This window comes from Lactuca sativa, chromosome 3 (genome assembly GCF_002870075.4).
Source record: "Lactuca sativa cultivar Salinas chromosome 3, Lsat_Salinas_v11, whole genome shotgun sequence".
NCBI classification, from domain to species: Eukaryota; Viridiplantae; Streptophyta; class Magnoliopsida; order Asterales; family Asteraceae; genus Lactuca; species Lactuca sativa.
In genome coordinates this window covers 154251876-154268829 of record NC_056625.2, presented here as the reverse complement: position 1 = coordinate 154268829, position 16954 = coordinate 154251876, and the positions used below count along the sequence as shown (strand labels likewise).

Genomic DNA, 16954 nt, shown 5'->3' with positions numbered 1-16954 from the left:
TACCACGTCACCCCTTTTGTAGCATCACCCTGCCGGCTTCTAAACCCCGTAACTTTCGCATACGAGCTCCGTTTTCAACGTTCTTTATATCCATGCGTAGGTATTTACAAGATATACAACTATCCTTTTGACTCCATCGGCTAATTCTCGACCAATTTTTAATCTAACAATATGAGAAGATTACACTGTTAAATGACTGTGTAAAATTCATAACTTCTACATACAGACTCTGTTTTCAACTGTCATTCCATCGTTGAGCTCTTATTAATGTAATCTTCAAATCTCATTTAGGTTGTGTCGGCCAAAAATCAATCGATCTAAAATCCGAATTCCGGGCTATGCACTATTATGTCAAATCTTAGAAAAATCATAAATTCCTTATACGAAGTCATATTTTGACGTTCTTTTTATGCACGTTCTCAGTTTAACGTATACTACAACTTTCATTTATATTTCTATGGATAAAAAGTAGTTTATCAAAAATTCACTTTTTACGTCACGCGGTGTCGTGTCGGTTTAGCCGTAAAACTTCGACGAGTCATAAGTTCTTCGTTATAACTCGGATTTCGGCGTTCTTTATCTCTCTGTAATCCTTGTCATGACCACTACAACTTTCTTCATAGATATTTGGTTTATTTATTATTTTATTTTTGACACTTATTTTCATTATTAATTTGTTATATCTTATAATTAAGTATTTAAGCACATAAAATCATACATTTCACATAATATTCATGTAATTCCTCTTTATTACTTCAACATAGGTTACAATGGTTGACCTGACTATTACATCACTACACTAAAGCTTAATCTAGGAACATGGACGTTACATTATCAGCCGAAGCCTATTTATAACACAACTTTTGTGATTCCGCATTTATTATGACACTCTGATTTTTGGATGACTGTATTTTAAACATACGAGGTTTCTTTCACTTGTGTTTTATGAAAATGACGAATATTCCTAATTTAATAATGAATTTTTTTTTGTGAAAAATAGGACGTAACATTTCATATCAAATGTCGGTAGAACAACAAATTCGTTATATCAAACCAGTAGATTATAAGAACTTAGGTGATGCTAATAATGTTACAAGTAACCTTGATTATAATGATGGTACCTGTCATAATGAAGGTGGCAATGATGATTTTAGAAATTAATTAGCCAGTAGATGAAGTTGCTTTAATCATATCGGAAACAGAAGAAAATAACGTTGAAATAGTGATTGTAGTCAACAATTACACACAAAGGCCTATCTTTAATATGCTAGACATATAAGGTTGTCCTAACTAGAAATCTACAACTGGTCCATCGAACATCCAAAATATGGATGATCCAATAAAGGTGCTACAAGTTTACATCGATAAAGAAACTCATCAAATGGTACTAGGAATAATATGTATAGAGCATGCATATAAGTAAAAAAATGATCTACCAAAAGGAGATTTCAGACAACATTTGTTGATAAAAATTGCTAATGGTATGTTTCAACTGTAAAACTGGATTAATGTAGCGTGTTCCATATCCACAAACTTGTGGGCCCACACACGTCGTCTTCAACACAATTGAACCCAAACCATTTATAAGAAAGAAAAAACGTGTTGGTACATTTTTACAAACATTTTGGGTAATGATCTTGGCAAAGTCTACCATGGAAACTGTTTTGGTCAAATATTAACCAACAAATTTCGTAACTAAATTAGTAAGTGTGGTGTGATGTTAAAGATGAAATGTTAAAAGCTAGAATACTTAAGATTCATAAATATGTTGAAGATCTTGGTTGTGCCCTAGATCCTGGGAAGAAGGGAATAATATTCAGAAAACTATATAATAAAGTTGATTCGTTTTAAAGTGTAAGCAAGTGTATTTGAAATATTTGGGACAAAAATAGTGTTAAAACGATTAATAATTGATCTTATATAAGAAAGTAGAAAGATACTCGAAAAGCTATCAAGATACCTCAAAATATCTTGGTATGTTGATATAAAAACAGGAAAACAATATAATAAGTATGCAACGAACGGTGTAATCAATCAAACAACCATAAATGAGTAAAATCAAAGAAAGAACACAGTAATGTACAAGGAAACCCTTAATCCTTTTGGATATTTGGCATATAACATTAGGAGGTGATAAACTCCCCTGCCTTAGAACTTATATGAAATTATAAATAAAAGTTAAAAGTGCTAGATGATCTTAGAAAGAATATGTTTGTGCTCAAATGTTCAAACAAGCAGAGAAGAAGAAGAAGTGGAAGTGTCTGTATGTGCATCGATTAGCTCGTCCTTTATACATAACAAAAATAACTAAAACTCTGAGATGCTTGGGATTCTCCTTGATCTTTGCTTGACCTGAATTTCTCGAGTGTCTTCAACAATCATGAGGCATTGACCAAGTGTAGTTGACAAGATATTATTACTTTTTTCAGTAAGCCTTGAGTCCCTACACAATATTTGATATGGGCATATTTAGTTATAAAACTCATGCATTATCTTAATACTTTATGTTGTTTTTGTCTCATTTAATGAACAAAAGGTGCTTAATTAGCTTAAATATTTCATTTTCAGCAACAAAGACATGCTCGAAAGGAAAATGAAGCGGAATTGGCGATTGGACGTCTGGATCTTGGATTTTGAAGAAAGAAGGACGTTGCTGGACAACTTAACCCCTCGTCAGTGTTTTGGCCATATCTCATGAACCGTAACTCCGATCGACGAGATTCAAAATGTTCTGAAAACTAGACACAATTTCAGACGACTTTCGTGTTTTGAGAAAATGCTGATTCCAAACGTACTCGGCGAGTAGGCCATAAACTCGCCGAGTTGGTCAGAAGTTTCGCGATTCTGGACACGCTGACTTGCCGAGTAGGTCACTGGACTCGCCGAGTAGCCTCTGTTTTGTGAAAATCTATATAAAGGGACTTTCAGATCGATACCTGAGTATATAGATGAACCCATGGAGGCCAATTGTCGAGTAAAGGTGCTGCTGGAGCGTGGAAAGCTAAGGAATCAACCCTACATTAAATTTTAAGGAGAATCAAGTCAAAATCAAGTTTACTCTTACCTAATCTCTTGTTTGAACTATGTTTTTACCAATTGATTTCGTTTTTGTGCTTGTTTTTGCTGTAATCATGTGCTAAAAGCTCATAACTTCTGTTTAGGTAGATGAATTTGTGAACATGGATTGATTATTTGATTAGGATTAATTTTAATTGGTGATTATGTTTTATTAAGATTGTTAAAGAACCTTATGTGTTAACAATAACTATTCTTCTATTAATAAATTAGTAATTAAGTTGTATGAACATCTCTTAGTTGCTAATTTCATATGATTTACATGACCACATAGTTGTATGTCTAGGAATAACGAATGTGAAACTAGAATTAACTTGAAGATAGGTAAGTTAATGTGTGAGCTTGTGTGACACACAATCAACAAAAGGTTAATTGAATCACCAATTTGATTAACTATTACAAGTCTTATTTAACCCGAATCAATAACCAGGAAATCCGTTGATTTAGACAACTGGCCACTGCTTGAGTTAATTTGTTTCCTAAGGATTAATAATAGCGAACGTGGAACTAATCATCTTAGTCGGTAGCCAATGAAGAATTAATCCGATACATCGAAATCATCCATGGGAACAAATGAGTCGAACCTAAACAGAAGTCCTCTTTATTATTGAATTTAGTTGATTTTTATTTGCTTAGCTCTTAGTTTCTTAGTTTAAGTTTTAGTTAATTGTTTAAGTTTCTAGTCTTGCAAAACCAGAGAAAACCCCCTTTCTATTACTTGTTTTATTTAGATAATATTAGCATTTATTTTAATTGTTTACCGTTCCCTGTGTTCGATACCCTACTTACCTGAACTAAACTGCTAATCGATAGGTACACTGCCTTTCGTGTGTTTGTATTTGTGTTTAAGTTAGTAGAATTAAAACTAGTTCGTTTCACACACATCAATATTTTACAAGAAAAATGATGGCAATCCAAGATACTGAATAAATCCAAGCGCTTGGGCTTGACCGTGATGCTAGTTCAATTTCACGATATAAATGGTAAGTCGAAATTTCTACCCACAACAATTTACCTCATAATCATCAATCCAATATCTTGGGTGATTGGAGATTTCCAGAATTCATCATTCCAAATAAATTAGTTGTTATACGTTGGAGAGTCGGGATGTCTATTTGATTTCCCAAGAAATTTGAATTTCATCCCATTGAATAGGTATCTCCTTCCTTATAAATTGATCAAGCCATCTTCCATTTTCTTACGACAATATAATCTTCTAGGTAAGATCTCTCCTTTTCTTTTCTTAGTTCAAAATTATGGATAAAGCCTTTGCTATCTCCAAAATTGATAACGAAGGGCTCACCTATGAGGATTTTATTGACTCGTGTATTTTTTGTCAAAGTCAGAAGGGTGTTAGTAACTTTTTAAATAGAAAAATCGAATCTTTTCATTCTAAAGGAAAGTTTTCTGGTACAAACAATTTTCAAGCCTTTTGATGCAAAATTGAAACCTGATTTTATATTACTAACCTCGATCTGCTTTTATTATCTTCCTTTTTAGATTGGTTTTTCCTATCCTTTCCCGAATTTAGCTTCTGAATTTTTTGAAGTAACCCATTTTGCTTATGCCCAAATTATGCCAATGGTCTGGCATATCTTGTTTTGGATCGATCATCGATCTTAACTGAACCGAGAATCTTGATCTTGTTTTACCTGAGATTTTTAATGTTTATGATCTTAGGACTTTTGGTTCTTCCCTTATCACCTTTAAAATAAAACCCGGGAAGGATCATCTGGTCTTCAATACATCTTGTCACAATGTTGGTTGGCAAACAAAATATTTCTTTACTAGCAGACAATCTCTGATTGATGGGGATACTTTTCCTATTAATTGGGTTAGTTCATGTAGGGCTCTTGTTCTTCTAAGGCTTTTAATTTGAGGAGAATGTACTTAATTGGTGTTTTCTAACAGTTCCTAAATTTTAAGACTTGTTCCCGCCAAGAGAAGATACAGAAGAGAGGATCCATAAGTGCTTCAGATTACCTTATGAGGAAAGATTTTTTTAGGGTTGTGAGGAAAATCCATCTCCCAATTTCCAGGACTTGAAGATGTCGACTAGTAAGAATTTCAATATTATATTGAAATTAAAATAGTCTCTGATAGTGTTTATTGGTTTTATCCTTTATTTGACAGACTCAAGATTTACCCATTCCGTTTCTCTTTTCTCAAATTTCAATGTTGATGAGTTTCTTTCAAGTGGGTCTCCGGTGAAGGCTGATAAGTTACCTCCTTCAGTCCTCAAAGGAGCAGTGGGGTTATCCCCAATGGAAGTAAAGCTGAAATTGATAACTCTTACGCAACAAGTATGTAAATTGTTTCTTTGGTAAATGTATATATTTAAAAATTATCAACTAACTTGTTATTGTTTGTATGTAGGCAACTGGTATTATTTTGAAGGGAACTAAGTACATCAAGAAGGAGCTTGATGCTTCGAAGAGGCCAATGGAACAAAGCCTATTGTCAAAAGAACAAGATTTGAAGAAAAAAGATCAGGGAGAGATTTTGGAAAACGAGGAAGAGATAAAGAAGTTGAGAGAGAAGAACGAGGAGATTACTCAAGAGGCTAAGGTTTTTACCGCAAAATCCATTTTGGAATAGAGCTTGAAGATGTACAACAACTCCAAAGATAATTACATTTCTTTCCCAGATCAGGAGGCATGGAAAAAATATTTGAAGAACTTGAATGGTGAAGAAGAAGTTTGTTCAAAGGTGGACATAATTGGTGAGAGTGAAAGGGTTATGAGAGATGATGAGAGCAAAAATATTGATGAAAAAGAGAATATATCATATGTTGCCCTAGGGGCTTTTATTTTTGTCTTTGTAACATTGTTATATTTTAATTAATGGAACGTATGGCTTTTGAGTATAAAATAATATCAAAAGATAAATCTTTGATTAAGATTAAGAATGGGGTTTCAAATTTCCAAAAGTTAAAAATACTTTTGTGAAAGTATTCAGAAATGAATATAGAGATATTTTGAAGTTTATTTCTTAAGAAGCATCTTTTAGGATTAATTCAAAAAGATGAAGATTTAAATAAGTAATATGTTAAAGGTAAAAAAAAGTATGTTTCTTGTCTTAAAACATATTTAAAAGTAAAATGGTGGATTCAGATAAGTTTAAAATTGAATTATGAATCCCATCATTGGAAAATAAGAAGAAAAATGTTTCTAGGAACAAAATACATATCTTTTGAAAAAAGCATTAAGTAATCAAGATAAGCTTGAATTAAAGATTTCAAATTAGAATCATTGGGTAAAAGGATTTGTGTTTACTTATAATAGATTTTTTTTCTTCATACCTTATTCTTAAAGACATATTTGATAAAAATATATTTCTTAATATGTTCATAAATGAAAATAATTTCGATGCACTTGGAAAATATTCGAGTGTGAGGTTAGAAAATAACAGGATATAAAAAGGAAGGTTTAGGATTATGAGAAGAAAGCAATCTTAAAATTCAAGGGTGTTATTAGGATTGTGTACCTTATATCTTGGGATAAAATCTTAGGATGATATCTTGAGCCGAAGTGATTTTTTTTGTTATCCTGATATGAGGTCTTGGGATAATATCTTGGATAAACGATACTTTTTTTTGATATCTTGAGATGCACCCATTGTTTTAAATCTTTTTTTTTATCTTAAATTCGGATATCTCTGTCTTAGTGAACATAACCATGTTTTCACCAATTGACAACATAGAAATGCTGTAAATCTTGGGATAACCTTGTCCGACGATTGTTCCCTTGGGATTATCCATGCCCTTGGGATATTCCCTTGGCTTAAGTTTAACATGTTAACCTTAAATGCATGGGTATAAGTTCCCGGTTGTATGACATGCCCGTGTCATTCCAAAAAAAATTTCTTAAGTTCTAGAAAATAGTTAGTAATATCGAGGTTATCGTTTACTAAAGCGTAAGTCGATCCCCATATCGTTTAAATATTGCTACAAATCATGTGTCCAAGCGAGGTGTTTAAACTTAATCTCGTAGAAAAACATCAGTCTTTACACCATAGAAGGTATCTTGGATGCCTTGGATCTTAAGAGGGGTGATCAGCCCCTAAAATCTTGGTCAATATCTTCGGTATCTGCAAAACAAAGATCTTGGGTAAAGGGTAGGTATTAGCTTTCCTAACACCCCAACGATGCTTAAGTTAGTATCAAGAATAATAACATGTAATTTATAGTTGAAATTGGAAAAGAAATGTACGTGATTATCTTAGACCAAAGTTTTGAGTTTAGGAAAATAGGTCTTTAGATTTAGTGCGTGCCAAGGTCTTAGTAACACTTGACCATCAAGGGTAGATAGTCAATATGCCCCCTTTCCAACTTTTGAATCTATGAGGTAAGGACCTTCTCATTTTGGATCAAGTTTCCTTACACTATGTTCAGTTGTATTTTGGAAAACTTTCCTAAGGAGAACATCTCCTACTTGGGATCTTCTGATTCTGATATTCTTGTTGTAAGATTTGGTAATTCTTTGTTGATACGCTAATATCCGGATCTTGGCAAGATCCCAAAGTTTGTCCACTGTTTCAAGATCTTAACTAGGATCTTTTCATTTTCTCTTGGTCATCGAATCTTGTGCTAGCTGTGAGTATCATAAAATTTGGGGAAATAAAAACCTTAGTTCGAAATACCAAAGAATACGGTGTTTTTCATGTGGATTTCATGGTTGTGGTCTGATATGTGCATATCCACATATATATTTTACATCATATCTTAATATTTTATTCTATATTTATGCTTATTATAGAACAAAAGGTACTTAATATGCTTAATATCTATTATGTAGCATAAATACATTCTCGGGAGCAATATGGAAACTTGAAGCAGGAAAATACGAGCTTAAGCAAGAAGAAGACACAAGAAGGATGTTGCTAGACAGCTTGACCCCTCTCAGTATTTTGACCATATCTCATGACTCGTAACTTTGATTAAGGTGATTTAAAATGATCTGAAAACTAGACACAATACTTTCGTGTTTTGAGACAAGTCGGATTTCCAACCACCACGATGTGGTGAATTGAATCTTCGTGATTTTTGACGTTGGCTTGGGGAATATGGGATAAACACGAGGACCACGACGTGGTGCCTTTACCATGTCATGGTGGCATAATTTTTAGTAACTATATATATCTCAGACATTAGGTTGATTCCAAAAGGGAGAGGATTCAAGGCTGCGACTATTAACGAAAAAATACCCTTCCAAGACCCCTTTCAGGGCATAATTCATCTAGAGATCAATGGATAAAGAGATTGGAGCAAGGATTCGCATCTACACATTTTTTTTTGCCTAGTTTAATCAATATTAGTCTAGTTTCCACTATTTTTATATGTTTTCCAGCTGTGATTATGGGCTAAAAACCATTGATTTCGTTTAGTTAGATGAAACCCTAATAACTATGGTTTAGTTTATTAGTTTATGGATTTATAAAAGTTGGTTTGGAGCTTGTGTTTGATTAACTTACCTAGCATGTTAAATTGTTTCTCTTTGTTTCTTTAATTCAAATTACGTGTAGCTTAGTGACCATTAAATTACATGAACCTCTTTACCTAGTGATTTAGTGACCATTAAATTGCTAGAGCTAGGATTGACCACATCTTAGTTAAGTGATAAAAGTAACAATTTAACTGTGTTAGAGAACATAATTATGACCATAATTGTGTTTAACAAATCTTACATAGCCCAATTATAATTAATAACTAATCTTGTGTTTGCTTGTGTAGGACCTTACAAAGTAGTACATGAATTGGTGAAAATATTAGTAGATTTGACTAAATTTCTTATTACATATAAATTGGTAACCAACTTTATTGATCTATAAATAAGAACTAACCATAGGAAAAGGTGGATTCGAAACTAAATGAAATTGTTTTTATTATATTGATTACAGTCGTTTTTAGTTGAGTGCTTAAGTTTTTCTGAACTTGTAAAATCAGATAAAACCCCCCATTTTACTTGTTTTTCTTACTTTAGCTTTTAGTAATTATTTTATTAATTAAATACCATTCCCTGTGATCGACACCTGAGTTACCCAAGCTATACTATAATTTGACTAGGTACACTGCTTATAGGTGCATAGTTAGTATAAGTTTGTTAGGTTATAAATTTAAAAGTTGATAGGTATATTTGGTGCACATCAAGTTTTTCGCGCCGTTGCCGGGGAACAACTTATTTGATTTTTAATTTAATTACTTTTAGTTATTCGATCCTTTTTGTAGGTTAAAAACCACAAAAAGTTATTTTTCAGCACTTATTTTATTTTATTTTTTCGTCTGAACATCAACCACATCGTGGGAACCTTGGCCACGTCGTGGTCACATTCCAGGCAGTTTTTAGTTTTAGTTTTTGTTTCTTTTTACGTGTTTTTTTTTGTTGTTTTTTTGCAGGAAATATGGGGGACATCACGACCATGTCAACGGAAGAGTACAAGAGATATATGAGGAACGAAAAAAGATGGGGTCTTGATCCACCAAAAATCCCAACCATGACAAAGTTTGAACTTCCGGGGCACATTATTAATATGCTAAGGGAACTACCTTTTTATGGGAAGGAGCACGAGGACGCTTATGAGAATATAGAAGAGGTGGTGGAGATTTCACATTATTTTAATGCACCAAACGTGAATGAAGATGCAGTGATGCTTCGACTTCTACCGGTCACGTTGAAGGGTGAAGCAAAAGAATGGTTAAAATCTCTTCCCTTTAGAGCAATCACGACATGGGCTGATTTCAAGACTGAGTTCATAAACCAGTTTACCCCTCCTTCGAAAGTGGCAAAGCTTAAAAGAAACATCCAGAATTTTTAACAATTAGAAGGGGAGTCATTATACGAAGCTTGGGAACGGGACAAGATACTGTTATGACATTGCCCTCAACATGACTTCAATGTGCAACAAGAAATCTCGATATTTTATGAAGGAGTCAATGTGTGCACTCGTCAACTTCTAGACTCGCAAGGGCCCATGACAAAAAGGAATCCAACAACAAATAAAGCTTTGATTGAAGAATTTGCTAAGTATTCAAGAGAGTATCACAAATCAAAAGAGGATTTCACTTGAGGAAAATCAAGTAAAGATGGAGGTCAAGATGCCATTAGTGTAGTTATTGCAAAGCTTGATGCAATGGAAGAAAAGATCTGTAACGACCAAAATTTCAAAACAATTAAAACTTTTCAAAACCACCCATTTTAATAACGTTGTTACAAAAAGGTTTTCAATACATTATTTAACAGAGTATTTTTCCCAGGTTCAAATCATAAAACACCAACGCGGGGAACGGTACGATCACGCCTTTGCCTTGCCACAGACTCCTGAGAACCTGAAAACATAAAACCACAACTGTAAGCCTGAAAGCTTAGTGAGATACCCCCAAAATACCAACCACATATACGCCCTTCCAGGCCACGACCTTCCGGTCCAAAACATATCGCCTTCCGGCCCATAACATATTGCCTTCCGGCCCATAACATATCGCCTTCCGGACCATAATATAAAATACCCACATAACATAACAGATCATAGAACAGCCATTCATATCGGGTCAAACCCCAGACCAAGCAACTGTGCACATAACATATAATCATTAACAGATCACATAACATATCATTACCCTAACCAAGATACCGGCCTAACCGGTCACTAGCGTAACATCGCCCTACGAATCAGTCAACATACTAATTACACACATACGCCTTTCCAGGCCATGACCTTCCGGTCCACATCGCAATGCCTTCCGGCCCACAACATGTAATGCCTTCCGGCCCACAACACATAATGCCTTCCGGCCCATATTCCGCAATATCATAACAACATACACTACCCGGATTTCCACCCGATAAGGGGTCGGCCTTGGTGCCTTAAACCCTATTGATATAGTGAGGATAACTCACCTCGAAACTGCTGACTGAACAGATACCCCAAGCTGCTCCGATCACTGATACGATCTCCACCTCTGGACAGCCTCCAATGCACTGAACTCAAACAATAATCAACAATTACAAAAATACCCCTGGAAACCACTGGTCAACCCTTGGTCAAAGACAAGGTCAAAGTCAACCCCTGACTGACCCTACTCGCCGAGTCAACCCGATGACTCGCCGAGTTCCCATACTCAGAACTTCACTCAATCCGCGACCTAACTCGTCGAGTCACCCCGAGACTCGCCGAGTCCCACAACTTCTGAGTCCTCTCGCACACAACTCACTGAGTCATCCCTTGACTCATCGATTCTCGACTCAACCAGAGAATATCGGAACTCTTCGACAAGACTCGCCGAGTCCAAGAACAGACTCGCCAAGTCTAAGGCTATCTTCAACCTACTCGCCGAGTTGTTCATACAACTCGCCGAGTTCCAGACCATCTTCATCCAACTCGCCGAGTTGTTCTTCCAACTCGCCGAGTCCCAGCTCATCTTCAAACAACTCGTCGAGTACACCCATGTGACTCGCCGAGTACCACCGGTCTGAATCCATACAGAAGCACTCCAATCCATGCAATTGATCCAAAACATAGATCTAGCTTCCTACAACCCCTTTATCACGTAAAGTGGCAAACTTTACGTGAATCCAACGAGATCTAGGCTTTTTGCACTTTGGTTTAGGGTTTGGGACATGAAAGCTTCACTAAACACTCCAACACAGGGACTTTCATGCTCTCTGATTCTTCTCCATCACAGATCTGAGGTAGCAACCTCAGATCTAACCTCTAGACTTCCAATTACATCCATAGGCAAGTTCCCACAAACCCCAAAATGAAGAACCAACATAACAATAGCCCAAGAACGAGATATTACCTCCAATGGACGCCCCAACTGCAAAGTAAATCGAATCCAAGCAAAGCCCCTTGCTCCAAACCTTCAATCTCTCAACATTCCTTTAATAATCATCTCCTACAAGCTCCTAATTGAGATATGATCACTCACACACGAAGGCTAAGGGTTTCTGGACTTGGAGATGAATAAAGAGGCTGAGAGTGGGCTGTTATGTTCTTTATATAGGGCTCAACCCCGGGAATTAGGGTTTTATCCACTCAGCGCCTACTCGCCGTGTTCTCCTTACTGACTCGCCGAGTCGGCTACTTAACACGCGACCCAGTCGCGACTCTACTCGCCGAGTCCATCCATGGACTCGCCGAGTCACTCTTCCACAACTTACTCTTTTAGCCCTTCAACTCTACTCTTATTGTTTCGGGATGTTACAATTCTCCCCCACTTATATTAGGCTTCGCCCTCGAAGCCTACAGCAACTCAATTCCAAGGATACTCCCACTACGCTCCACCTGGCCTTAACCGGACCAGGTCCCTCAAGGCATACTTATCAAAACTCGAACACACTTTCCCCTCCTTCACGGTGTCCTGACCATTGTCTCGAACCGGGCACCGACTGTACCCCTGATCATCATTCTCAATAACTGAGAATTACCCAAGATGCAACTTTGCTCCAAATCTCGACAATCACTCGACCCATAAGGGTTAGAAATCTATGAACCATCGGATCCCCGATCCGAATCCCACTCTATCCATTCTGGGACGACTGAGAGACCCATTCTCAATCTCAGAGCAACTCTCACGAGTTCTCCCTTTGCAACCGCATACACATGCTGAACTAGCTCTAACACCCTCAGGTTGGGAAAACCTGATACACTGATAATACCCTCAAACATCCCCCAGGATGAACCACTAATATACACCCTATACCCTGATCAGAATCACACTGAGAGTTCAAGACTCTCTCTCTCTCTCCCTGCATCCCTTCCGAGCCTCTTGGCTCTACACTTGCGGATTTCCCTCCGCAACCTCAGCAGACATCCCAACCCGGATGAGCTCTTATCCACTGCCGCGAACACGCTACTCACTGACCATACTCGAATTGCTTTAATCATAACTCTGCTCTGCTGCTTCCACTTCCGTGAACTTGCACTCCTCTCGGAGTTACACGCCTTTTACCTCTTTCTCTTCCTTTACCAAGGAATCCACCCGGCCACAATGTCACTCCGACAAATGCCACGGTGCTCGCCCGACGCTACACCACCCTTAGCGTGTACGCTATCCATCCAACACACTTACTCTGACTCTCCTCGCAGGGACTCTCAAGCCCATGCACTACCTCAACTAAACAAGATCACTACCTGGGGCCAAACCTTCCAATGCAATCACACTGCAACATACACAATCCGCAATCTCAAACTGATCCAACAATACCAGCAGAGTCTCCAGATCGACTGGACCGACTCACATAACACATATTAGCCACTCGAGGCTATATCTCTGTGGGTCCGTACACCCAAAGTCTGTGAACCCTCAGGTTCTAACTCTGGGAACCTTCCGGTTCCAGCTCTATAAACATGCACAACATAAATCCCATAGAATTAATGCAGTACAACACATCACGTACATAAAGCATACAAATACTCTGATCACATAACCCCGGTTACCTACTCAAACTTGATCCCGGCCTGCTTCCAGGCCTCCACAATCAAATGCCCTAGGTCTGTATCCCGCCCCGCATGCCCGACACTCGATCCTATCAGCCTATACTCTGGGCTGACAGAACACTGCTGAATCCCAACAACTAAGCACCCTCAAATACTCATTGATCTCCCGGAGAACTCGCCAATTCTCCCCCACTTAAAGCACTGACTAACAACCACCGGTCGCCATTAACGACCTTCCAGAACAACCCCGCACAAAGAGAACACTTACACACTGACTGCTTCCCACAAGCATAAGCAACCCTCAGCAAAACACATCTCCTCACCGATCAATCCGCTCAAAAAGAATCCGATCTCCAATCATCCACTCCACGACTGCAGATGCTACCCGACATTCAACCCAAGCCGCATCTCCACCAATAACCCTCACGAAAGATAACCAACGATAGCACAAACAGCAAACTATAACCATACCAAACCCTCAGGGAACAACGGATACCAAAACGAAAACCCGAAACCCAAATCCATAACCAAAAAACTCCAACCCGCAAAACGACGAATACCGCATCGTAAATCACACAAGGATACCAGCACAAACAACATACCACAATAATCGCAAGATAACAAGACATCAAGAAAGAAACATACCCGCAACTGCATCCGGCACTGCTCTGACCTCCTCTGCCGCAAGCTGATAAGCACGACCTTGAGCCCCTGGGGGCTCCGCTCCACCCTGACCTCCACTTGAAATCCTCAAAGTGGCCGGTGCTGGAGCCTGCACCAATCCTGCAGAAAGCTGTTGACAGTTGACCCTCAAATGTCCAACCTGACGACAATGATAACAAATCCTCAAATCCCGAACCGGCAATGACTGCCGACAATCCCGCGTATAGTGCCCCTCCTTTCCGCACTTGCGGCATGCACCACCGGACCAACAAACTCCGGTATGATCCCTCCCACACTTCCCACAAGTGTGGCTGCTCAGATCCCCCATTCTAACCTCAACGGTCTTGGACCGTTTCGGCGCCGGCTGCGACTGCACCGGAGCCTGCCTCAGCTCACGCAACTGCAACTCAATCTCTAACTCACGCCGCCTAGCGGCCTCCTGCAACTCCAACAAGGTCTCGCACCTCTGCGCAGACACAAACTGTCTGATATCTCCCTTGAGCATACTCAGATATCGGGACATCTGAGCCTGCTCCGAAGCGAACTCAGGGCAAAACATCGCCCTCTCAGCGAACATCCTGGTGATCTCAGTCACTGAATCTGAATCCTGCTTCAGCTCAAGGAACTCCTGAGCCAATCTCTCCCTCTCAACCTACGGAGCATAACGAGTGCTGAACATCTCCATGAACTGATCCCATGAAACCGCAGCCCTCTGCGCATCCGAGTATGACCACGTGGCCACTCTGTAACAGCCCGGAATTTCAGGTATTGCTTTAAAACTATTTTTGGGGGCATTTTAGGAAGGGACTCGGCGAGTTGGAGCCAGACTCGCCGAGTAGGACCGCAGACTTGGTCGCGGGTTCGCGACTGGACTCGACGAGTCCAGATATGGACTTGGCGAGTCGACGCTGTTCAGCAGAAACCCTAGCCGTTTGGTTTTGGATCGTATATAACGCCTCTTAGGCCGTCATTGTTCGTCTTTTGGCCGATTGAGAAGAACCCTAATCGTTGTGGACGTCTAGAGCAGGAGAGAAAGCTATTGGAACTTGGAGGAACTTGTTAGGCAAGAAGAAGAAGAGTTTGGCCAAAGGAATATCAAGGAGGATCGAGTCCTGAGGTTTGGGGACACAGAGAGTGCGTTTTCAGGTAATACTCGGACCATTTGTGTTATTTCGATGTGTATACGAATCTAGGGTTTATGAAACCCATTTAGTGATTAGATGGGTTATTATGTTATTACCCAGACGATTATACCCCAGTAATAAGATGTTTAGAAGTCCAGAAAGTCCCATGATTGTATATCTCGGGACCATACGTATTTCAGGAAGCAGTTGCTCGTATGCATGGCATGGACTCGCCGAGTTGTTCTTCAGACTCGGCGAGTAGCTTGAAGATTCACTGGGACTCGCCGAGTTGTTCTTCAGACTTGGCGAGTGGAGTCGGGGTGGCCCCGCGATTCTTCCACGAGGATCTCGTCGAGTCAAGGGGGATACTCGACGAGTAGATAGGGAATCCCGCGATTCTTCCACGAGGATCTCGTCGCCATGGTACTCGCCGAGTCCGGTCGAGCTGACCGTTGACCGTTGACCAGAGTTGACCTAAGTCTGACTTCTTAGGGATAGTCACACTTAGAAGATATATGTGTTAATGAGATATGTGATGTTATAGGAAGGTTGTAGCTCGTCGGATTGTGCACGAGTGATTTCAGGATTTGCTAGCTTTCAACATTCACGAGGTGAGTCTTCTCACTATACTGTACCCGGAAGGGTTTGACTGTGTGACCGGAAGGTCAGATACGATATGTGATATGTATGCTATATGTGGTAAGATACTTGTTATATGTGCTATGTATGTTATGTGGGCCGGAAGGCAATATGTTATGGGCCGGAAGGCGAATATGTTGTGGGCCGGAAGGCGTGGTGTTGATGACCGGAAGGTCAGGGCCTGGAAAGGCGTATGTGCGTAAGTCGTATATTGGGGAACTCACTAAGCATTTATGCTTACAGTTGTTATGTATGTGTTTCAGGTACTAGCGAGGACCGTGGGAAGGCGCCGGCGTGATCGATACACACTGAAGAATGCTTTTATGATCTTGGGATTTTGAATATTTGTATTCGACAGAATACTTAAACTATTTATGCCTTGTTTTGAATGGAAATAATTATATTATAAAAATGAAAAATTTGTTTGAAAATTTGCGTTGTTACAATTGGTATCAGAGCCTTGGTTTGAGGGATTCGGGTGCACCTTCGGGGGTAACTGAACTCAAACCGAGGATTTGAGGAAACTTTTTAAATAAAGGCATAAACTTTTGTAAATGATTTTGTGGTAAGCAAGAAAGAAGCAGTGTGTACGATCAGTCAGCGCCCGAATGGTAAAGATCCCCAAAATACCTTACAATATGATATGATATGAATTGTTATGCATGCTAGAAGACTAGGTATTCATGATAGGACTAGAGTGGCCTGATTTGTGATGCCTTAGTCTAGGGAAGTTTGCCGATATGAGATGCTTTGTTAGTGTGCGAGTAGATAGTGCATAACAGAAGTAGAGTACTCACTATCCGGGGTTTGGGGAGGAAGATTTGGGGTGACTGCTGATGCGGTGTGGTCGGTAGTATTGGGCCCGTACTACCGAAGACACCGGGTCAGTGATAGGCCCAAGTAAGAATCCCAGGATATCGGAGACTGAGTAGGGTTGCGTTATCGAGTACGATTATACTCGATGGAGTCTCTGATAGATTTATGTTGTATTTCAGAGACATCATGGTTAGACCACG

General features: G+C 39.0%; 1 non-coding gene across 1 annotated transcript; it reads right to left on the bottom strand.

The window, feature by feature from the left end:
- Positions 1 to 9858: 9858 nt before the first annotated feature.
- On the bottom strand, positions 9859 to 9965 carry LOC111896336 (small nucleolar RNA R71). The gene has a single exon (XR_002851869.1). It is a non-coding gene; the product is annotated as a small nucleolar RNA R71 (small nucleolar RNA).
- Between the last annotated feature and the right edge of the window lie 6989 nt (positions 9966 to 16954).